Source organism: Salmo salar, chromosome ssa14, assembly GCF_905237065.1.
Source record: "Salmo salar chromosome ssa14, Ssal_v3.1, whole genome shotgun sequence".
In the NCBI taxonomy this organism is placed as follows: domain Eukaryota; kingdom Metazoa; phylum Chordata; class Actinopteri; order Salmoniformes; family Salmonidae; genus Salmo; species Salmo salar.
The window spans coordinates 82,856,763-82,881,358 of record NC_059455.1 but is presented as its reverse complement, the minus strand read 5'-3'; the positions used below and the strand labels follow the sequence as shown (position 1 = coordinate 82,881,358).

At 44.2% G+C, this 24,596-nt stretch overlaps 1 protein-coding gene across 1 annotated transcript in view; it reads left to right on the top strand.

Moving 5' to 3' along the window:
• The window catches only part of gabbr2 (gamma-aminobutyric acid (GABA) B receptor, 2), a 362,077-nt gene that overhangs the window by 167,549 nt on the left and 169,932 nt on the right, over positions 1–24,596 (top strand). The window lies entirely within an intron of this gene.

Below are 24,596 nucleotides of genomic sequence, written 5' to 3'. Positions count from 1 at the left end.
CATCTCTTGACGGGTTAGTTATGCTGGGTGAGGTCACCGCATGTGTGGAAGGTGGGACAAGGGAGGTATCTGAGGCATGTTGAGTGGGACTAGGGGCTCCGCAGTAAACTAAAACAATGATAACTATCCTATACAACAGTGTACAAAGCATATTGACATTTGAGAGAGACATAAAGCGAGGCATAAAGCAATTACAGGTGTTGATTGGGAGAGCTAGCTAAGACAACAACGGGTAAGACAACAACAGCTAATCAGCTAAGACAACAACAACAGGTAAAATGGCAATGAATGAGCAGAGAGGGTCGGTTAACTACACACAGGGCCTGAGTTCGAGGCAGGGGCCGACAGATAAACAAAAAAATAAACAAAATGGAGTACCGTGATTAATGAACAGTCCAGCAGGCATCAGCTATGTAGCCAAGTGATCATAGGGTCCAGTGAACAGCAATAGATGGAACGGGGAAGCCGAGGGGTAGTCGTTACTACGCTAGCACGCGGGAGACACAGCGTTTAAAGTTAGCAGGCCGGGGTAAGTAGAAGCATCTGCTCCGATGTCCGGCAAAGGCCGGTTGAGGGCACAGCGGATAGAGTTACATCGGTGGACCAGTCGTGGTGGTACGGCGGGGCGCCGTGTCAACATAGGGTCCGGGCCAGATGGCAAAAGAGGTATTGTAGTTGTAGTAATTTTGTTCGCTAGCCGGGAGATGCGCCTGGCTCGCGGCTAACTGGTGCTAGCTTCGGGGCAGGGGAATTAGCCACTATAGCCACTCGGTAGTAGCTAGCTAGCAGCGATGATCCGATGCAAAGGTACAGAGCTTACGGCGAGGATCCGGTGGAGTAGTGGATTCTAGCCGTGTTGGGGTAGAGTCCAGGAGGCATCGGCTGAGTAGCTGAGTGATCACAGAGTAGGCCGGGAGGTGGGCCTGGCTCAGGGCTAGCTTCGGGTCTGGGTCACTCGGTGGCAGCTAGCTAGCTGTGATGATCAGGAGTAATGGTCCAAGGTTTATGGCAGGAATCCGGCGTTGTAGTGGGGAAAACAGTCCGGTACAGGCAGGCTGGCAAGTATTATCCAGGCAAAAACGGCAAAAACGGCTGGTGTCTGTCCAGAAGGTAAGGGCCGCTAGCAGTGGCTAACAATGACTAAATAGCTAGTAGCTAATTAGCTGGTTAGCTTCTGATGGCTAGCCGCTGATGGAGGTTCTGGCTATAAGGTCTAAACAAAATAGCGGATCCGTGTCACATTGGGTGAGGCAGGTTACCGGAAGGTATATTTAATTTAAAAATGGAAAAGTGATTGAAAATAAATTGAAATATATACAAAAAATACGAAAAATGCAAAAGTAAATGAGAGGACGACAAACCACGTCTGCACTGCTACGCTATCTTGGATTGTTTGTATGCTGTAGCGTTAAATTTCTCTTCCCGAAACTAAGGGGCCTAGCCCGAACCATGAAAAACAGCCCCAGACCATTATTCCTCCTCCACCAAACTTTACAGTTGGCACTATGCATTGGGGCAGGTAGCATTCTCCTGATTTGTCCGTCGGACTGCCAGATGGTGAACCGTGATTCATCACTCCAGAGAACGCGTTTCCACTGCTCCAGAGGCTGAGCTTTACTCCAGCCGACGCGTGGCATTGCGCGTGGTGATCTTAGGCTTGTGTGCGGCTGTTCTGCCATGGAAACCCATGAAGCTCCCGACGAACAGTTCTTGTGCTGACCTTGCTTTCAGATGCAGTTCGGAACTGTATTGAGTGTTGCAACTGAGGACAGAGGATTTTTAAGGGCTACGCGCTTCAGAATGGCGGTCCCGTTCTGTGAGCTTGTGTGACCTACCACGTTGCTCTGAGCCGTTGTTGCTCCTAAACCTTTCCACTTCACAATAACAGCACTTACAGTTGACTGGGGCAGCTCTAGCAGGGTAGAAATTTGCAAATTGACTAATTGGAAATGTAGCATCCTATGACGGTGCCACGTTGAAAGTCACTGATGTGACTATGGAGATTACATGGCTGTGTGCTTGATTTTATATCCCTGTCAGCAACGGGTGTGGCTGAAATAGCCAAATACAGTAATTTGAAGGGGAGTCCACATACTTTTTTATATATAGTGTATATCGAAGAGACATGAAAGATAGGATTGTGCCGAAAGTGGTTACTCCTGATGCAACTTCAACATGGACCCACAGGGTAGAGAACAGCTTCTTTCATTACTTACAGAGGATATTACTATTTATATATTCCCTGTAATGTTATTCCATCTGGTGCGTCCTTTTAAGTCCCTCTAAAAATAAATTACATTTTTGAAAGTGGCGTTTTAACATTATCACTCAACACAAATTACTTCCTTTCCCAGTTTGTGATAAAGTCCTTGTGGGAAAGATGAGTTGCATTATCCCATCTGACTCACCATGCATGGTCTCTGAAAGCAGGTTTCAGGCCCCAACGCCCATCTCACAGGACTGGTGGACACATCAACACCCATCTCACAGGACTGGTGGACACATCAACACCCATCTCACAGGACTGGTGGACACATCAACACCCATCTGACAGGACTGGTGGACAGATCAACACCCATCTGACAGGACTGGTGGACACATCAACACCTATTTCACAGAACTGGCAAACGCATCCACACCCATCTCACAGAACTAGTACACGCATCCACACCCATCTCACAGGACTAGTACATGCATCAACACCCATCTCACAGAACTAGTACACACATCAACACCCATCTCACAGAACCGGTACACACATCAACACCCATCTCACTGAACCGGTACACACATCAACGCCCATCTCACTGAACCGGTACACACATCAACACCCATCTCACTGAACCGGTACACACATCAACACCCATCTCACTGAACCAGTACACACATCAACACCCATCTCACAGAACCGGTACACACATCAACACCCATCTCACTGAACCGGTACACACATCAACACCCATCTCACAGAACCGGTACACACATCAACGCCCATCTCACTGAACCGGTACACACATCAACACCCATCTCACAGAACCGGTACACACATCAACACCCATCTCACAGAACCGGTACACACATCAACACCCATCTCACTGAACCGGTACACACATCAACACCCATCTCACTGAACCGGTACACACATCAACACCCATCTCACTGAACCGGTACACACATCAACACCCATCTCACTGAACCGGTACACACATCAACGCCCATCTCACTGAACCGGTACACACATCAACACCCATCTCACTGAGCCGGTACACACATCAACACCCATCTCACAGAACCGGTACACACATCAACACCCATCTCACTGAACCGGTACACACATCAACACCCATCTCACTGAACCGGTACACACATTAACACCCATCTCACTGCTGTGGAGGTCCACTGAGGAACTGTTCTCTCCAGGAGAATGTTGAGGCATGCATGGTGGTTTCAAGTAAAACCAGATGACTGCACCTGCACAAAATTGGCTAAGATAGTTGTTTGGAGGCACTGTTTCTGCGGTCAACACCTTCTGAGGTTTCTCCATGGATTAGTGTGGTGGAGAAATAGAAGGGAGTCCTTACTACAGTATACATGTACTGTATGTAAGCCTCTCACCAGGCTCGAATTTGACTCTCACGATATTACCTTATGTAGAATATCTTAACAGCATGGGATGTTAGGTGAGTAGGACATCTCCAATAAGAATCCCTATTGTAAACTATCTAGGGTGATGACAAATAGGGTATTAACTTCAGATGGAATGATTATAGATTTCTGTTATTGTATATTGCTTTCCCATGCATTAAATGAAATTGAAACAGGAAATGACTCCACCAAGGCAACATACATAAGGTTCAAGATGTGTATTATTACATTTTCAATGCACCACATCAAAAGAAATAAGAATAATAAACCCTAATGAGTCGTGCACAACCCATGTCCAAATTATTTCAAGCTTGCTTAACCCGTTGGTGTCACGGTTGTCGTAGGATGAAGGAGCGGACCAAAGCGCAGCGTGTGTATCGTTCCACATTTTCTTTATTAAACTGTGAAACTATGCAATACATACAAAATAAACTAATGAACAAAAACAACAAACCGTGACGAAGAGTTACAACATACACTTACTCGAAAACAATCTCCCACAAACCCAGGTGGGAAAAACAACTACTTAAGTATGATCTCCAATTAGAGACAACGATGACCAGCTCCCTCTAATTGGAGATCATCCCAAACAAAGCCCAACATAGAAATTCAAAACTAGAACATAACAACATAGAAAATCTAAACTAGAAAAAAAAACCTGTCACGCCCTGACCTACTCTACCATAGAAAATAACAGCTTTCTATGGTCAGGATGTGACAGGATGTGACAACTACTTAAGTATGATCTCCAATTAGAGACAACGATGACCAGCTGCCTCTAATTGGAGATCATCCCAAACAAAGCCCAACATAGAAATACAAAACTAGAACATAACAACATAGTAAATCTAAACTAGAAAAAAAACCTGTCACGCCCTGACCTACTCTACCATGGAAAATAACAGCTTTCTATGGTCAGGATGTGGACTCCGAACGCCACCTAAAACATCAACAACAAAAAATAAAAAATAAAGGGAGGGTTAGGGTGGGTGACTAATGTCTATGGCGGCTCTGGTGCAGTACGAAGAACCTTCTCATCATCCTGCGGATACTCCAGCAGAGGATCCCTCCGCTTTTGTGTCACCGGACCCTGGATCGTCGCCGAAGGACCCGGACCGTGGATCATCACCAGAGGTTCTGGACTGCGGACCGCCGCTGGAGGTTCTGGACTGCGGACCGCCGCTGGAGGTTCTGGACTGCGGACCGCCGCTGGAGACTCTGGACTGCAGACCACCGCTGGAGACTCTGGACTGCAGACCGCCGCTGGAGACTCTGGACTGCAGACCGCCGCTGGAGACTCTGGACTGGGAACTGTCGCCGGAAGCTCTGGACTGGGAACTGTCGCCGGAAGCTCTGGACTGGGAACTGTCGCCGGAAGCTCTGGGCTGGGAACTGTCGCCGGAAGCTCTGGACTGGGAGCTGTCGCCGGAAGATTTGGACTGGGAACTGTCACTGGAGGCCTGATGCGTGGGGCTGGCACAGGTGACGCCAGACTGATAACACGCACCTCAGGGCGAGTGCGGGGAGCAGGCACAGGACACCCCGGACTGGGCAGGCGCACTGGAGGCCTGATGCGTGGGGCTGGCACAGGTGGTGCCAGACTGGTAACACGCACCTCAGGGTGAGTACGGGGAGCTGACTCAGGTGGCACCAAACTGATAACACGTTCCTTTGGGAAAAATCAGTGCATCCTCCACCAACTCAACAACTCTCCCACATCTCTCTTCTCCTGGATTGGCTCTGGTTCCCTCCTCGGCTCCGCCGACTGCTCCATGTGCCCCCCCAAAAAATGTGTGGTCTTCCTTCCTGACTTCGTAGCTGTCCCTCCTTCGCTGCTTCCGCATGCTTCCCTGGCAGGCTCTTGTCTCATGCCACTATTCCTTCCAAAGTCTAGGATATACTCCTCCTAATCTCCTCAAAAGTCCACTGGTCCATACCACGCTGCTTGGTCATATTGTGGTGGGATCTTCTGTGACGACCGTCGTCGAAAGGAGTAGACCAAAGCGCAGCGTGATAAGTACTCATGATATTTCTTTATTTAACTCAGAACACTAAAACAAAACAATAAACAACGGAAAACGAATGTCACGTTCTGCAGGCTAACTGAGCTGTACAAAAACAAGATCCCACACTGAAGGAGGGAAAAATGGCTGCCTAAGTATGATTCCCAATCAGAGACAACGATAGACAGCTGCCTCTGATTGGAAACCATACTAGGCCAATAAAGAAAAAGACAACATAGAAATATAACACATAGACTGCCCACCCCACACCCTGACCTAACAAAATAGAGAAATAAAACGTCTCTCTCAGGTCAGGGCGTGACAGTTGGCTCGCGTTGGTGATCCCCAAAAAATAACGACACACATAAAGTCCAGAAGCACCCCACCATTGTGGTTACTCACTACTCATAGATATTCCCTCAGCGAAGTATGGCAGTTCTGTGCAGGTTTCCTCACAAGATCCACAGCAAGCACAGCTATCAATGCAGACAGTACTCCTTAGCAGTAACCGATATCCCTTGGAAACATGAACTCGTTAATCTTCCCCAAGCTGTTCTTTCCCGGTGTCGCACGATGCTAGGCTAACCTCATGGCTATCAAATACCTCCACGATGAGACGGTAGCTTCAGTCTTTACTAAGTCTTTCTCAACAAAATGATAATAACTCTCTTCTAAAATAAAATAAGTATTTCCCATCAAAACTCGGTAGGTATGGGTTTTGTTCTATTTTTATTGTTATCTTTTATCATTTTTCATCACCAACGGTCATAATGTAATGTCCATCCTTTTCTCAACGTCTCGCTCTTTTTTTTCCCAGGCCGCCAGTTAACCAGGTCAACTCCCATTGGCCGCAGCTTAACAAGTGACCTTATTGGTCAAAACTTAAACTTAAAAGTAAACCAACCCATTCACTTGTACATTACCAATTAATTATAACAAATAAACTCAATACTTGGTTCTACCAAGGGTATTACATGTATATCAATCATCAGCAGCATCCGTTCTTATGGAGCTAAGGTATTTTACATCTATTCACTGAAACAAATACCACTGGCTCCTTTCCTGGACTTGTCATACCTCTAGATAGGAATTTAAATGTGTGTGAGAACAGCACATCACCCTAACAGCACCAACACCACAGCACCCCATGATACCCTGTTTGTGTATCAAAGTGGTACCGGGAGATATCAAAGTGTGGAATAGAAAATCTATCACTTGTGACTGGAGAGCGTGGCATTGTCTGGCGTTGTCGGGCTAGTTGAAAACAATCTATGTGGTGGTGCGGAGGGATAAGAAGACTCGCTGTGAATCTGTGGAAGAGCAAAATCCTTTTATCTCCCTCCTCCTGATGCCGCCATGGGGTTTAGAACGGCAAGAAAGACGGAAGGGCGGCCGATTCAATCAACCTGCTATACCATTTGTCCTTAATCCTGATTTACAAATATATGCAAGCATCGTTTTCTCCACTTTCTTTCATTCTCCACTCAGATTGTTGCATTGGATCTAGCAGTGGTTCGGTTGATTTGGGCAGGAAAACAAACTGTGTAAAATTATGAAAGGACATAGGAAGACTTGAAGTGAATCAATTTGTCCATAAGATGGGAACAAATGAATGTGTTCTGCATTTCATTGTGTTTCAATGGTCCAAAAATCCCTTGAGAATAGGAATGGGAGAATATCGTAACGGCTGTTTATACATTTATGTCTGTATTCCTACAAACCTGTGCATAGGGCTCTCTCTGAGAAATGATATTCTAGTCTATATTTCATAACTTTATCCAGTTGTGAAAGACATTTCATTACTTTCTAGTCCTTCCTTACTTCTGAGCCACTATCCAATACGTTTTCAGCAACTGACAGTTTTGCAGGTCGTTTTTTCCTCACAACATCTATCAATAAGTCTGTCCAACGTCTAGCTGACAAATGTGTGGATTTCATCGCTTTCAATTTATCTTGACAGGATCTCTCCCCGTCTGTTCTGTCTCTACTGTTGCCATCAGACACATTTCAGGAACCTAGGAAGTTTTTCCCTTGCACTGTCTATTAATAAGTGGATTAAGGTCTGTTTTGAATCACACTCCACCATGCAGTCTTGATGATTAAGCCTCAATCCCTTGTTTGCTGTTAGAGACTAGAATGCCTCATGATGATGAATTCAAACTATTTGTCAAGGCCGGCGGATTGTGTGTCTCTGTGTGTGTGTGTGTGTGTGTGTGTGTGAGATCACTTCAACCGCTCTGCTTTCTCTACCATTGTAGTTCCTAAGCTCTGCCAGGTTAACTAGGGCTTCACAGAGCCAGGCCTCCAGAGACACTGTACAAGGAGTAGAGTGAAGTTGTCCATAGACGCTGATCTTGGGTCAGTTACCCCTCCTCCTCACCTCATCACTCTCTCTGATCAACATTAGTGAAATTAGAACACAGAAAAATCCCTCACTGAGCGAGGTAATCACATTACATAAAGGAATGACTGTGATCACGTTTTGAAACCTTACGTTGATATCATGACCTTACCAAGAAATCGTAGAAAAGCAATAAGATTTAGAAAATAACAAAAAAGAAATATATATACACTAGGGGTGAAAAGTTTTAGAACGGTAACGAGTTCGCTGAGAGTCAGGAAGCAAGTACAGGGAGTGAGTGTTTTAATAAGCAAACAAAACAATAAACATGAAACACAAACAACGCACCGACATGAAAACAGAGTCAATAACCGGTGAGGAAAGAACCAAGGGGAGGGACAGATATAGTGAAGATAATCAAGGAGGAGATGGAGTCCAGGTGAGTGTCATGAGGTGCAGGTGCGCGAGACGATGGTGACAGGTGTGTGGGATAATCAGCAGCCTGATGACCTAGAGGCCGGAGAGGGAGAATAAGTAGTACCCCCTCCCTTACGCGCGGCTCCAGCCGGCTGAGGCAGGGGTGCCCGGCGATCCGGCTGAGGCAGGGGAGCCCGGCGATCTGGTTGAGGCATGAGAGCCTGTAGCAGTTCCCGGACCCAACGTCATTACTCGGACACAATTAAAAAAAATAAAAACACTCCCTGATGCTTCCCTTAGGTGAGGTGTTATTCTGTAACATTTGCGCTGAGAGTCGGGAAGCAAGTACAGGGAGTGAGTGTTTTAATAAATTAACAAAACAATAAACAGGAAACACAAACAACGCACCGACATGGAAACAGAGTCAATAACACCTGAGGAAAGAACCAAGGGGAGTGACAGATATAGGGAAGATAATCAAGGAGGTGATGGAGTCCAGGTGAGTGTGATGAGGCGCAGGTGCGCGAGACGATGGTGACAGGTGTGTGGGATAATCAGCAGCCTGATGACCTAGAGGGCGGAGAGGGAGAATACGTGACATGAAGTGTCGACTCACTACCAAATAACAAATCAAAACAAATTTTATTTGTCACATGCTCCAAATACAACAGGTGTAGATCTTACCGTGAAATGCTTACTTACAAGTAAAAATATCAAATCAAAAAGTAACACAAGAAAATTACATAACAACAACGAGGCTATATACCTGGGGTACCAGTACCGAGTCAATGTGCGGGGGTACAGGTTAGTCAAGGTAATTCGTAAAGTGACTATGCATAGATAATAAATAGCGATTATCAACAGTGTAAAAACAAAGGGGGGGTGGGGTGTCAATGGATGCCCATTTGATTAATTGTTCAGCAGTCTGATGGCTTGTTTGTACAAGCTGTTAAGGAGCCTTTTGGTCCTAGACTTGGCACTCCGGTATCACTTGCCGTGCGGTAGCAGAGAGAACAGTCTATGACTGGGGTGACTGGAGTCTTTGACAATTTTTTGGGCCTTCCTCTGAAAATGGCCTAGTATATACAGTACCAGTCAAAGGTTTGGACACACCTACTCATTCCAGGGTTTTTCTTAATTTTTTTTACTATTTTCTACATTGTAGAATAATAGTGAACACATCACAACTATGAAATAACACATATGGAATCATGTAGTAACCAAAAAAGTGTTATTTTATATTTGAGATTCTTAGCCACCCTTTGCCTTGATGACAGCTTTGCACAGTTTTGTAGTTCTCTCAACCAGCTTCATGAAGTAGTCACCTGGAATGTGTTTCAATTTGCCTTGTTAAAAGTTCATTTGTGGAATTTATTTCCTTCTAATGCGTTTGAGCCAATCAGTTGTGTTGTGACAAAGTAGGGGTGGTATACAGAAGATAGCCCTATTTGGTAAAATACCAAGTCCATATTATGGCAAGAACAGCTCAAATACGCAAAAAGAAATGACAGTCCATCATTACTTTAAGACATGAAGGTCAGTCAATCTGGAAAATGTCAAGAACGCAATGTCGCAAAAACCATCAAGTGCTATGATGAAACTGTCTCTCTTGAGGACCACCAGAGGAAAGGGAAGACCCAGAGTTACCTCTGCTGCTGAAGATAAGTTCATTAGAGTTAACTGCCTCAGAAATCGGCAATTAACTGCACTTCAGATTGCACCTCACAGAGTTCAAGTAACAAGCACATTTCAACATCAGCTGTTCAGAGGAGACTGCGTGAATCAGGCCTTCGTGGTACATTTTGCTGCAAAGAAACCACTACTAAAGGACACCAATAATAAGAAGAGACTTGCTTGGGCCAAGAAACACGAGGAATGGACATTAGACCGGTGGAAATCTGTCCTTTGGTCTGATGAGTCCAAATGTGAGATTTTTGGTTCCAACCGCTGTCTTTGTGAGACGCAGAGTAGGTGAACAGATGATCTCCACGTGTGGTTCCCACCGTGAAACATGGAGGAGGTGTGACAGTGTGGGGGTGCTTTGCTGGTGACACTGTCTGTGATTTATTTTGAATTCAAGGCACACCTAACCAGCATGGCTACCACAGCATTCTGCAGTGATACGCCACCCCATCTGGTTTGCGCTTAGTGGGACTATCATTTGTTTTTCAACAGGACAATGTCCCAACATACCTCCAGGCTGTGTAAGGGCTACTTGACCAAGAAGGAGATTGATGGAGTGCTGCATCAGATGACCTGGCCTCCACAATCACCCGACCTCAGTCCAAATGAGATGGTTTGGGATGAGCTGGACAGCAGAGTGAAGGAAAAGAAGCCAACAAGTGCTCAGCATATGTGGGAACTCCTTCAAGACTGTTGGGAAAGCATTCCAGGTGAAGCTGTTTGAGAGAATGCCAAGAGTGTGCAAAGCTATCCAGCTACTTTGAAGAATCTCAAATATAAAATATATTTGGATTTGTTTAACACTTTTTTGGTTGCTACATGATTCCATATGGGTAATTTCATAGTTTTGGTACTGTACATTTAAATATATAATTGGCAGGGCAATTATAGCATAGCCATTATCCAGTGATAATGTATTGGGCCTATAGCCTACTGCATAAACTTCATTGCTACAAAACCATTTGTAATAAGTTAATGTTGCATAGGCTTATATATATATATAAAAATCTGATCGGTAGATCTCAGTTTGCTTAGGGAATCAGTTAGTGATTCTGACTCAAAAAATGTTGGGGACCAGTGGTTTAGTATCTCTGTGTACTCATGCACACGTGAGTGTGTTTGTGTGTGATCAAATCAAATCACATTTTATTGGTCACATACACATGGTTAGCAGATATTATTGTGAGTGTAACGAAATGCTTATGCTTCTCGATCCGCCAGTGCAGCAAGTAATAACTAACAATTCGACAACAAAACCTTATACACACAATCTAGTAAAGGAATGGGATGAGAATATATAAATAGTGAAATAATCTGTCTGTAAACAATTGTTGGAAAAATTACTTGTGTCATGCACAAAGTAGATGTCCTAACCGACTTGCCAAAACTATAGTTTGTTAACAAGAAATTTGTGGAGTGGTTGAAAAACGAGTTTTAATGACTCCAACCTAAGTGTATGTAAACCTCCGACTTCAACTGTATATATGTATGAGATAAGTAATGCGAGATATGTAAACATTCTTAAAGTGGCATTATAAAGTGACTAGTGTTCCATTTATTAAAGTGGCCAATGATTTCAAGTCTGGTAGGCAGTCGCCTCTGTGTTAGTGATGGCTGTTTAACAGTCTGATGGCCTTGAGATAGAAGCTGTTTTTCATTCTCTCTGTCCCATCTTTGATGCACCTGTACTGAACTCGCCTTCTGGATGATAGCGGGGTGAACAGGCAGTGGCTTGGGTGGTTGTTGTACTTGATGATATTTTTTGCCTTCCTGTGACATCGGGTGCTGCAGGTGTCCTGGAGGGCAGGTAGTTTGCCCACGGTGATGCGCTGTGCAGACCGCACCACCCTCTGGATAGCCCTGCGGTTGTGGACGGTGCAGTTGCAGTACCAGGCGGTGGTACTGCAACTGCACTGCCCACAATGACAAGCCAATTTCTTTTAGCCTCCTGAGGTTGAAGAGGCTCTGTTGCGCCTTCTTCACCACACTGTCTGTGTGCGTGGACCATTTCAGTTTGTTGGTGATATGTACACAGAGGAACTTTCCACCTTCTTCGCTGCTGTCCCGTTGATGTGGATAGGGGGGTGCTCCCTTTGCTGTTTCCTGACGTCCACGATCATCTCTTTTGTTTTGCTGGCATTGAGTGAGAGGTTATTTTCCTGACACCACACTCTGAGGGCCCTCACCTCCTCCTCTAGGCTGTCTCGTCATTGTTGGTAATCAAGCCTACCACTGTTGTGTCGTCTGCACACTTGATGATTGAGTTGGAGGCGTGCATGGCCACGCAGTCGTGACTGAACAGGGAGTACAGGAGGGGGCTGAGAACGCACCCTTGTGGGGCCCTAGTGTTGAGGATCAGCGGAGTGGAGATGTTGTTTCCTACCTTCAGCTCCTGGGGGCGGCCCGTCAGGAATTCCACGACCCAGTTGCACAGAGCGGGGTCAAGACCCAGGGACTCACTCTTAATGATGAGTTTGGAGGGTACTATGGTTTTGAATGCTGAGCTGTAGTCAATGAACAGCATTCTTACATAGGTATTCCTCTTGTCCAGATGGGATAGGGCAGTGTGCAGTGTTTTGGCGATTGCATCGTCTATGGACCTATTTGGCCGGTGACAGGTAGGGTGGAGATGATTTGATCCTTGACTAATCTCTCAAAGCACCTCATGATGATAGAAGTGAGTGCTACGGGGCGATAGTCATTTAGTTCAGTTACCCTGGCTTTCTTGGGAACAGGAACAATGGTGGCCATCTTGAAGCATGAGGGGAAAGCAGACTGACATAGGGAAAGATTTAATATATCCGTAAACACACCAGCCAGCTGGTCTGCACATGCTCTGAGGACGCGGATAGGGATGCTGTCTGGGCAGGCAGCCTTGCAAGGGTTAACACATTTAAATGTTTTACTCACGTTGGCCACGGAGAAGGAGAGCCCACAGTCTTTGGTAGCGGGCCGTGTCAGTGCCTCTGTATTGTCCTCAAAGCGTGCAAAGAAGTTGTTCCATTTGTCTGGAAGCAAAACGTCAATTTCCGCGACGGGGCTGGTTTTCTTTTTGTATTCCGTGGTTGACTGTAGACCCTGCCACATTCGTCTCGTGTTTGAGCCGTTTGCACTTTGTCTCTACACTGACACTTTGCTTGTTTGATTGCCTTACGGAGGGAATAACTACACTGTATTTGGCCATATTCCAAGTTGCCTTGCCATGATTAAATGGAGTGGTACGTGCTTTCAGTTTTGCGCGAATGCTGCCATCAATCCACGGCTTCTGGTTAGGGTTTAACAAGCTTGAGTGTGGGTCTGTGTGTGTGTGTGTGTGTGTGTGTGTGTGTGTGTGTGTGTATGTGTTTACATGTGTGTGTTTATGTGCGTGTGTGTGTGTGTGTGTGTGTGTGTGTGTGTGTGTGTGTGTGTGTGTGTGTGTGTGTGTGTGTGTGTGTGTGTGTGTGTGTGTGTGTGTGTGTGCTGATATGAGTGTATCAATGCCGGTGTCTTTAGTCTGTGTTTGCTGGTGCTTGTTAAACCCTGCATATAAATAGAATCATATTGTACTAATGTCCTCTTGGAGCACTGGGGCATTCAACACTCATAACTCAATACACTGACACTGTCATTTTGCCCAGCCTCTCCCCATGTGTTTGTTTTTGTGTGTTAGTGTGTGTGTGTGTGTGTGTGTGTGTGTGTGTGTGTGTGTGTGTGTTGGCTTTTGTGTGTGTGTGTGTTGGTGTGTGTGTGTGGGGATTCTATTTCTCTCCTGATGTATTGACTGCTGTGGGAAGATGGGGAATCCCAGGCAAGCACAGACAATAAAGGATTTTTCCCTCCCACCCTTGCTCCTCTCTCATTCTCATTCTCTCTTTCACACACAGAAACACACACACCAAAACACACGCGGCAATGGATTTGTCCAAGTCCGTTGGGAATGGAAGGGACATACAGTGAGGGAAAAAAGTATTTGATCCCCTGCTGATTTTGTACGTTTGCCCACTGACAAAGAAATGATCAGTCTATAATTTTAATGGTAGGTTTATTTGAACAGTAAGAGACAGAATAACAAAAAAAAAATCCAGAAAAACACATGTCAAAAATTGTATAAATTGATTTGCATTTTAATTAGGGAAATAAGTATTTGACCCCTTCTCAATAAGAAAGATTTCTGGCTCCCAGGTGTCTTTTATTCAGATTACGAGCTGAGATTAGGAGCACACTTTTAAAGGAAGTGCTCCTAATCTCAGTTTGTTACCTGTATAAAAGACACCTGTCCACAGAAGCAATCAATCAATCAGATTCCAAACTCTCCACCATGGCCAAGACCAAAGAGCTCTCCAAGGATGTCAGGGACAAGATTGTAGACCTACACAAGGCTGGAATAGGCTACAAGACCATCCGCAAGCAGCTTGGTGAGAAGGTGACAACAGTTGGTGCGATTATTCGCAAATGGAAGAAACACAAAAGAACTGTCAATCTCCCTCGGCCTGGGGCTCCATGCAAGATCTCACCTCATGGAGTTGCAATGATCATTAGAACGGTGAGGAATCAGCCCAGAACTACACGGGAGGATCTTGTCAATGATCTCAAGGCAGCTAGGACCATAGTCACCAAGAAAACAATTGGTAACACACATTTACATTTTAGTCATTTAGCAGATGCTCTTATCCAGAGCGACTTACAATAGTGAATGCATACATTTCATACATGTTTTTTTGTTTGTTGTACTGGCCCCCCATGGGAATCGAACCCACAACTCTGGCGTTGCACACACCATGCTGGCGTTGCAAACACCATGCTCTACCAACTGAGCCCCACTACACCGTGAAGGACTGAAATCCTGCAGCGCCCGCAAGGTCCCCCTGCTCAAGAAAGCACATATACATGCCCGTCTGAAGTTTGCCAATGAACATCTGAATGATTCAGAGGACAACTGGGTGAAAGTGTTGTGGTCAGATGAGACCAAAATGGAGCTCTTTGGCATCAACTCAACTCGCCGTGTTTGGAGGAGGAGGAATGCTGCCGATGACCCCAAGAACACCATTCCCACCGTCAAACATGGAGGTGGAAACATTATGCTTTGGGGGTGTTTTTCTGCTAAGGGGACAGGACAACTTCACCGCATCAAAGGGACGATGGACGGGGCCATGTACTGTCAAATCTTGGGTGAGAACCTCCTTCCCTCAGCCAGGGCATTGAAAATTGGTCGTGGATGGGTATTCCAGCATGACAATGACCCAAAACACACAGCCAAGGCAACAAAGGAGTGGCTCAAGAAGAAGCACATTAAGGTCCTGGAGTGGCCTAGCCAGTCTCCAGACCTTAATCCCATAGAAAATCTGTGGAGGGAGCTGAAGGTTCGAGTTGCCAAACGTCAGCCTCGAAACCTTAATGACTTGGAGAAGATCTGCAAAGAGGAGTGGGACAAAATCCCTCCTGAGATGTGTGCAAACCTGGTGGCCAACTACAAGAAACGTCTGACCTCTGTGATTGCCAACAAGGGTTTTCTCACCAAGTACTAAGTCATGTCATTAAAATGCAAATCATGTTATAACATTTTTGACATGCGTTTTTCTGGATTTCTTTGTTATTCTGTCTCTCACTGTTCAAATAAACCTACCATTAAAATTATAGACCGATCATTTCTTTGTCAGTGGGCAAACGTACAAAATCAGCAGGGGATCAAATACTTTTTTCCCTCATTGTACATCTTACAAATAGAAATCTCTTGAGAGACAGAAGGGCTGCTCTTCTCGGACAGCCATATATGTAGCCGTATTCTCCACGAGCTCTCTGGCATACTGTCAATCAGTGGTACACGCTTTGCCCAAACTTCGTTTCTTTTTCCATGCTAGAACATAAAAAAACAGGTACTAGAATTTTAAAAAAATCTGTACTTCTGTCAAATATGTTTCATGTTGTTTACCGATTGAGAGAGGATAAAAGTCTGTCTATGAGCGCAGCCGATGTCCCCGTGCCTGCTCCACTTATCCACTGCTAGCTCTAGCCTGTCCTGGGGAACCATTGCACTCCCTGGGAGGCTGGGCTGAATCCCCACATAGCTGTTTCAGAAGTTAACACCCTTGATTAATGCAACACGGCATTTAGAAATGTTGCAACTGTTACTGTTCACAAAGCAATGTCCATTACTGGCTAGAACACTTTACACTGCAAGAAGGTAATTGAAGCTTGCAACTTTGTAGGCAAATGTTCCTTGCTAGCTTACAGCTGAAGCTAACATCAATTCACTACCCTAGTACCTTATTTGTGCTAATATGCAAACACTAACGTAAAATATTCCTTATTTCAAAGCTGATTGTGACCAAAAACATTATTCATTCACTTCGTCTCCCCTGCCTCACGTCTCTCCCAGTCAAGATCATTTGCTTGAGTCTTGAAATGACTGTGTGTGTGAATGACGTAATGGTTGTTGAAGAGAGAGAGCACACTTTTATAAAAAAAGAAATTGCTTCGTCTATGCAAATATTGTTTATCAGTACCATAAAATAAGTCCCAAATGGAAGGGAAAAATATTGTTTTTCATCTGTAGCCCCATGAAATCAGCCAAAACAAGCTCAATATCTCAATGCATGCACACACTCCTATTGAATATGCATCCACCTGTATTGTGAATAGGTCTAGGCTACATCTTGATTTACCCAGTTTATCAATAGAGATTTATCATTTAAATCAATTATTACCATTATGTTGTTATGTAGTTAGATTGATAAAAAAAAAGTTTGTATGATGGTATGATTGTATAATTGATTCATTAATGCATATATTTTAAAATATTTTTTTTTGAAATGTAATGATATTGAACCTAAAATATCTGTCTGAATCAAGAACCATTCTGTGACTTAGGCTAACACACCTTCTTTTTTCGGCATGGTCTCGTTTTGGTATCGTTTTCGCATCAAGTATCGTTATGGTATCGAGTATCAAATGACATTTTATTGGTCGCATACACATATTTAGCAGAAGTTATTGCCGGTGTAGCTAATTGTTTGTGTTCCTACAGTAGCTCCAACAGTGCAGTAATATCTAACAATTCACAACAATACACACAAATCTGAAAGAATGGAATTAAGAAATATAGAAATATTAGGACAAGCAATGTCGTGGTATAAATGTTTGTGTATATATACCACGTGCTTTTCTTTAAAAAACAAGGACATTTCTAGGTGACCCCAAACTTTTGAACGGTAGTGTATGTATACAGTTGAAGTCGGAAGTTTACATACACCTTAGCCAAATACATTTAAACTCAGTTTTTCAGAATTCCTGACATTTAATCCTAGTAAAAATTACCTGTCTTAGGTCAGTTAGGATCACCACTTTATTTTAAGAATGTGAAATGTCAGAATAATAGTATAGAGAACGATATATTTCAGCTTTTATTTATTTCATCACATTCCCAGTGGGTCAGAAGTTTACATACACTCAATTAGTATTTGGTAGCATTGCCTTTAAATTGTTTAACTTGGGTAAAACGTTTCTGGTGGCCTTACACAAGCTTCCCACAATAAGTTGGGTGACTTTTGTCCCATTCCTCCTGACAGAGCTGGTGTAACTGAGTCAGGTTTGCAGGCCTCCTTGCTCACACAAGCTTTTTCAGTTCTGCCCACAAATTTTCTATGGGATTGAGGTCAGCGCTTTGTGATGGCCACTCCAATACCTTGACTTTGTTGTCCTTAAGCCATTTTGCCACAACTTTGGAAGTATGCTTGGGGTCATTGTCCATTTGGAAGACGCATTTGCGACCAAGCTTTAACTTCCTGACTGATGTCTTGAGATGTTGCTTCAATATTTCACATAATTTCCCTTCCTCATGATGCCACCTATTAAGTGCACCAGTCCCTCCTGCAGCAAAGCACCCCCACAACATGATGCTGCCACCCCCGTGCTTCACGGTTGGGATGGTGTTCTTCAGCTTGCAATCCTCCCCCTTTTTCCTCTAAACATAACGATGGTCATTATGGCCAAACAGTTCTATTTTTATTTCATCAGACCAGAGGACATTTCTCCAGAAAGTACGATCTTTGTCCCCATGTGCAGATGCAAACCGTAGTCTGGATTTTTTATGACGGTTTTGGAGTAGTGGCTTCTTCCTTGCTGAGCGGCCTTTCAGGTTATGTCGATATAGGACTCGTTTTACTGTGGATATAGATACTTTTGTACCTGTTTCCTCCAGCATCTTCACAAGGTCCTTTGCTGTTGTTCTGGGATTGATTTGCACTTTTCGCACCAAAGTTCGTTCATCTCTAGGAGACAGAACACGTCTCCTTCCTGAGCGGTATGACGGCTGCGTGGTCCCATGGTGTTTATTCTTGTGTACTATTGTTTGTACCGATGAACGTGGTGCCTTCAGGCGTTTGGAAATTGCTCCCAAGGATGAACCAGACTTGTGGAGGTCTACAATGTTTTTTCTGAGGTCTTGGCTGATTTCTTTTGATTTTCCCATGATGTCAATTTAAGAGGCACTGAGTTTAAAGGTAGGCCTTGAAATACATCCACAGGTACACCTCCAATTGACTGAAATTATGTCAATTAGCCTATCAGAAGCTTCTAAAGCCATGACATAATTTTCTGGAATTTTCCAAGCTGTGTAAAGGCACCGTCAACTTAGTGTATGTAAACTTCTGACCCACTGGAATTGTGATACGGTGAATTATAAGTGAAATAATCTGTCTGTAAACAACTGTTGGAAAAATTACTTGTGTCATGCACAAAGTAGATGTCCTAACCGACTTGCCAAAACCATAGTTTGTTAAAAATAAATTTGTGGAGTGGTTGAAAAACAAGTTTTAATGACTCCAACCTAAGTGTATGTAAACTTCTGACTTCAACTGTATATACATGTCCTTGTTTTTGAAAGTAAAGCACATTTTTTGTCCATTAAAATAACATCAAGTTGATCAGAAATACAGTGTAGATATTGTTAATGTTGTAAATGACTATTGTAGCTGGAAACGGCAGATTTTTTATGGAATATCTACATAGGCGTACAGAGGCCCATTATCAGCAACCATTTCTCCTGTGTTCCAATAGAGGGAACACCGCCCCCTTTGGCAGTTCTATCTTGTCGGATAATGTTATAGTTAGGGATGGAAATTTCAGGGTTTTTGGTGGACTTCCTAAGCCAGGATTCAGACACGGCTAGGACATCTGGGTTGGCAGAGTATGCTAAAGCAGTGAATAAAACAAACCTGGGGAGGAGGCTTCTAATGTCAACATGCATGAAACCAAGGCTTTTACAGTTACAGACGTCAACAAATGAGAGCACCTGGGGAGTAGGAGTGGAGCTAGTCGCTGCAGGGCCTGGATTAACCTCTACATCACCAGAGGAACAGAGGAGGAGTAGGATGAGGGTACGGTTAAAGGCTATCAGGACTGGTCGTCTAGTGCGTTCAGAGCAGAGAGTAAAAGGAACAGGTTTCTGGGCGTAAGAGAATAGATTCAAGGCATAATGTACAGACAGAGGTATTGTAGGATGTGAGTACATTGGAGGTAAACCTGGGCATTGAGTAATGATGAGAGAGATATTGTCTCTAGAGACGTTTAAACCAGGTGACGTCACCGCATATATGGGAGGTGGAACTAAATGGTAGGTTAAGGCATATTGAGCAGGGCTAGAGGCTCTACAGTGAAATAAGACAATAATGACTAATCAGTACAGTAATGGACAAGGCATATTGATATTAGGGAGAGGCATGCGTAGCCGGGTGATCAATAGGGGTCCTGTGAGTGGTTGGGCTGGCTGGAGACACGGCGATTCAGACAGCTAGCAGACCGGGGCTAGCAAGCTAGCAGAAGGGCCTTAGAGGGATGTCTTGACGGAGGAAAGTCTGTTTTAGCCTCCACGTGCGGTGACGTCAATAGACCAGTTATGATGGATTAGTAGGGTTCCGAGTGGCAGAGAGGTCCAAGTCCAATTGGCAAAATAGGTATTGTGGCCCAAGAAATTGGCCGATGGATCTATACAGCTAACAGTCCAATATGCTCTAGACAGCTAGCGAGCCGCGGCTAGCAGCTAGCGGGAGGCCATCATCCTGGAGTCGCCTCTTCACTGTTGACGTTGAGACTGGTGTTTTGCGGGTACTATTTAATGAAGCTGCCAGTTGAGGACTTGTGTCACAACCGGCTGTTTCTCAAACTAGACACTAATGTACTTGTCCTCTTGCTCAGTTGTGCACCAGGGCCTCCCACTCCTCTTTCTATTCTGGTTAGAGACAATTTGTGCTGTTCTGTGAAGGGAGTAGTACACAGCGTTGTACGAGATCTTCAGTTTCTTGGCAATTTCTCACATGGAATAGCCGTCATTTCTCAGAACAAGAATAGACTGACGAGTTTCAGAAGAAAGGTCTTTGCTTCTGGCCATTTTGAGCCTGTAATCAAACCCACAAATGCTGATGCTCCAGATACTCAACTAATCTAAAGACCAGTTTTATTGCTTCTTTAATCAGGACAACAGTTTTCAGCTGTGCTAACGTAATTGCAAAAGGGTTTTCTAATGATCAATTAGCCTTATAAAATGATAAACTTGGAATAGCTAACACAACGTGCCATTGGAACACAAGAGTGATGGTTGCTGGTAATGGGTCTCTGTACGCCTATGTAGATATTCCATAAAGAATTACCAGTTTCCAGCTACAACAGTCATTTACAACATTAACAATGTCTACACTGTATTTCTGATCAATTTGATGTTATTTTAATGGACAAAAAATGTGCTTTTCTTTCAAAAACAAGGACATTTCTAAGTGACCGCAAACCTAGAGTCGTCACTACAGACCCTGGTTCAATTCCAAGCTGTTTCACAACCGGCTGTGATTGGGAATCCCATAGGGTGATACCTAATTGGCCCAGCGTTGTCTGGGTTAGGGTTTGGCTGTGGTAGGCCGTCATTGTAAATAAGAATTTGTTCTTAACTGACTTTCCTGGTTAAATAAATATATACAGTATATTCATGTTTATTTTTTTATTTTTTATTTCACCTTTATTTAACCAGGTAAGCTAGTTGAGAACAAGTTCTCATTTACAACTGCGACCTGGCCAAGATAAAGCAAAGCAGTGTGACAGAAACAACATCACAGAGTTACACATGGAATAAACAAGCGTACAGTCAATAACACAATAGAAAAAAAGAAAGTCTATATACAGTGTATGCAAATGGCATGAGGAGGTAAGGCAATAAATAGGCCATAGTAGCGAAGTAATTACAATTTATCAGATTAACACTGGAGTGATAGATGAGCAGATGATGGTGTGTAAGTCGTGATACTGGTGTGCAAAAGAGCAGTAAAGTAAATAAAAACAATATGGGGATGAGGTAGGTAGATTGGTTGGGCTATTTACAGATGGACTATGTACAGCTGCAGCCATCGGTTAGCTACTCAGATAGCTGATGTTTAAAGTTAGTGAGGGAAATATAAGTCTCCAGCTTCAGCGATTTTTGCAATTCGTTCCAGTCACAGGCAGCAGAGAACTGGAAGGAAAGGTGGCCAAAGGAGGTGTTGGCTTTGGGGATGATCAGTGAGATATACCTGCTGGAACATGTGCTACGGGTGGGTGTTGTTATCGTGACCAGTGAGCTGAGATAAGGCGGAGCTTTACCTAGCATAGACTTATAGATGACCTGGAGCCAGTGGGTCTGGCGACGAATATTTAGCGAGGGCCAGCCGACTAGAGCATACAGGTCGCAGTGGTGGGTGGTATAAGGTGATTTGGTAACGAAACGGATGGCACTGTGATAGACTGCATCCAATTTGCTGAGTAGAGCATTGGAAGCTATTTTGTAGATGACATCGCCAAAGTCGAGGATCAGTAGGATAGTCAGTTTTACTAGGGTAAGTTTGGCGGCGTGAGTGAAGGAGGTTTTGTTGCGAAATAAAAAACCAATTCTAGATTTGATTTTGGATTGGAGATGTTTGATAAGAGTCTGGAAGGAGAGTTTACAGTCTAACCAGACACCTAGGTATTTGTAGTTGTCCACGTATTCTAGGTCAGAACATGAAGTTTGTTTTACTGGATATCATAAGATTAATGCACCAATTTCTAAGTCGCTCTGGATAAGAGCGTCTGCTAAATGACTTAAATGTAAATGTAAATGAAATGGGTATAACAGTATGTTAACATTATTAAAGTGACCAGCCTTTAAGGTGCAGGTTTGAGTAACCGGTAGCCGGCTAGTGACTATGTTCAGGGCAGGATACTGGGTGGATGCAGGCTAGTGATGGCTATTTAACAGTCTGATGGCCTTAAGATAGTATTGGTATAGAAGTCAAAATTCTGGTATCATGACAACGATACTGTAAATACAGACCCACTGCATGGTGCACACAAACACACTGTGCTCTCCACAGCTCACTACTGTGGACTGGTGTTCTGTAATGGCTCTGCCGTGTGTGTGTGTGTGTGTGTGTGAGAACACTGTGTCTCTGTTTGTATAAATGGCTGAGGTGGGTTTTGTGTGTCTAATGGAAAGATAATGTGTTTGAATTGGGGACTTCACAATGGAAGACGTCTCTGGGGGCTTATTTCATGTGTTTTTGTGAATATAAAGTAGCTGTTATCCAACAAAGATACACACATTAAATTGTAAGAAAAACATGTTCACACACACACACCACAAACACACACAGGCGCACACACACACACACACACACACACACACACACACACACACACACACACACACACACACACACACACACACACACACACACACACACACACACACACACACACACACACACACACACACACACACACAAACACACACACTCATAACTCACTCTCATGGAACTATGTTGTCTAACATTCCTTCAACACTCTGCTACGTGCAGACAACAGCAGGGCAGCATTACTGGATCAATACAACCTGGCTTTGCTCTTCAGGAATAATAAGTCAAGTCAGAGCAGACAAGCTAGTACATTGTCTTCTGATGGTGTCCAGGATCTACAGGCCCAAATCAGACATAAACAAGGAGACACTTGCACACGCTGACAGACGGTTTCCTAGAATAGCAGCCCTTCTCTTTCTCAAGCTCTTTCTTTTAGTTAGATGTAGTGTTCCTTCCATTCCTGATGGAAGTGGACAAATCCATCTGCGGTGTGTTTGCATGCATGTGATCTTGCAAAAGTTCCTACATGTGTGTGTGTGTTGACCTGGCCTTAGTTCAACAGTGAATATTGTTGTAGCTGGAATAAATACTGGACATTTAGCATAAAATAATTGGTGGTTGAGTTATAGCTAGGAGTTTGTGAGAGAATGAATCAGGAAGAATGAGAGGAATGAATGCCTGGTCCGCTTCCCAAATGGCACCCTACTCCCTGTATGTAGTGCACTACTTTTGACCAGAGTTCTATGGGTTTCCCTGTGGGCCCTGGTCAAAACTAGTGCACTACATAGGGAATAGGGTACCATTTGGGACACCACCCTGGTGTAGTCCACAGCAAGATGAACCACTATGGGAGTCAACATGGCACAGGGAGGCAAACCACTTCCTCTTCACACCATTATCTATCTCCCTACAGCCATTACCTACCACTGTGATGGCTCAATGCATCAAATATATATTAGCTTCCCAATGAATTTAGACCAGTAGGTGGCCAATATGTCCTAGTTATGCTGTTTACAAGTAAAGTACACAGACTGAAGCACAAACATGCATTCCCACAGACACACACACACACACACACACACACACACACACACACACACACACACACACACACACACACACACACACACACACACACACACACACACACACACACACACACACACACACACACCCCCACACAATGACCACATGGTTCTAAAAGCCTTTTTCGTCCGCCTAGCTATCACTGTAGTACACTGTAGTGTTTCCTGTAGCTAACTCACATTGCTTCCTGTTTATGTGTCTATTCTGGTTCACTTGACAGGTCACCACAGCGTTAACTGCATTATGCATTTCATCACATCACACTGTAGCGTACTCACCACCCTCCATGGTTGGGCCTTCTGTGGTTACTAACCCACTAACCCTTTGGAGTTCCCCTCTCGCCTAGACGGCCGGTCAGCCTTCTGCTGCAGCCCTCCTCCCTGGAGCCCTGAAGTCATGAGGCCCTCTGCTTAACTCTTCACTTTAAGAGGTCTCTTCTCTCTACCTTAATCTCGGTCTCTCTCTTTTTCACTCTCTCTCTCTCTCTCTCTCTCTCTCTCTCTCTCTCTCTCTCCCTCTTTCTCTTTCTCACTCTCCCTCTCGCTCTCTCTCTCTCTCCCTCTTTCTTTCTCTCTCTCTCTCTCTCTCTCTCTCTCTCTCGCTTTCTCTCTTTCTCCCTCTCTTCGCCCATATACACATGGGCTACTATGAGACAAAGTATGCATTACCTCCTAAACAAATAGGGATCTTTCTGTACCCTACTGTGTATGCCCCATGCTGCACTCAGCAGTAACAGCTGCATGTTTTCCCCCAGTGTCCCTAAAATACCACTAAGTCAACATTAGCTCAGCAGCATTAGCTAAGAAACAA